This window comes from Chiloscyllium punctatum, chromosome 39 (genome assembly GCF_047496795.1).
Source record: "Chiloscyllium punctatum isolate Juve2018m chromosome 39, sChiPun1.3, whole genome shotgun sequence".
NCBI classification, from domain to species: domain Eukaryota; kingdom Metazoa; phylum Chordata; class Chondrichthyes; order Orectolobiformes; family Hemiscylliidae; genus Chiloscyllium; species Chiloscyllium punctatum.
In genome coordinates this window covers 55253705-55254538 of record NC_092777.1, presented here as the reverse complement: position 1 = coordinate 55254538, position 834 = coordinate 55253705, and the positions used below count along the sequence as shown (strand labels likewise).

At 48.7% G+C, this 834-nt stretch overlaps 1 non-coding gene across 1 annotated transcript; it reads right to left on the bottom strand.

The window, feature by feature from the left end:
• Window positions 1-226: 226 nt before the first annotated feature.
• Window positions 227-300, bottom strand: trnai-aau (transfer RNA isoleucine (anticodon AAU)). The gene has a single exon. It is a non-coding gene; the product is annotated as a tRNA-Ile (tRNA).
• Between the last annotated feature and the right edge of the window lie 534 nt (window positions 301-834).

Below are 834 nucleotides of genomic sequence, written 5' to 3'. Positions count from 1 at the left end.
TTAAACTGCGGATGAGCGTCTTCGGTCTGTTTTGTCAATTATTAACAATGTTAGTCATGAGTAACAAAGGCTAGCTTTTAATTCAGCGGCATTTACGTTCGGGAAGCCCCAAACTTTGTTAAAACTATGAAGCACTTTTGAAATACAGACACTGCGGTAATGTCTGATTGCTAAATAATATTATAATATGACAAAGGGGTTATGTTCAAGTTGCAAAACTTCGCACTGGCCCGTACGGGGATCGAACCCGCGACCTTGGCGTTATTAGCACCACGCTCTAACCAACTGAGCTAACCGGCCACACTTACACAAGAGCAGCCAGTAACCGCTCTCCAGAGTTGTCAGCGCAAAACACAAAGAAAGTTCCTCATTCCAGGACGACTTGTCGCTCTTCGACTCTGCACTCAATGTAAAAGGGAAGGAAATGTGGCCAGACCCTCCCCCCAAATAAGAAACCTCTCAGTCTCACCAGCAGAAAGGGGGCCCGAGAGGCCGGTCAAGCGTTTGTGTAAGGCAGCAGAGTGTATGTCAGTGCTACAGCACGGAAGGTGACCATTCGGCCCTTTTTTGTCTGCTCCGAACCAGCAGCAGCAGCTCAACCTGGCGCCCCACTCTCTGCAGGAGAGTTGAGGTTTCAAGTTGGTGAACCCAAAGTGGTTCAGGATATTCCCCCCGACCTGCGGAGGTACGGACAGGAGGTGGCTCAATGATTACAAGGAGGGCCTTGGAGTGGGGATTAATTAGAGAAATTAAACCTTGGACACGGTCAGACAGGCCTGTTACTCTTCACTCATTGGCTAAACGGGGTTTTCTCCCCAAACAACATGGGATCAA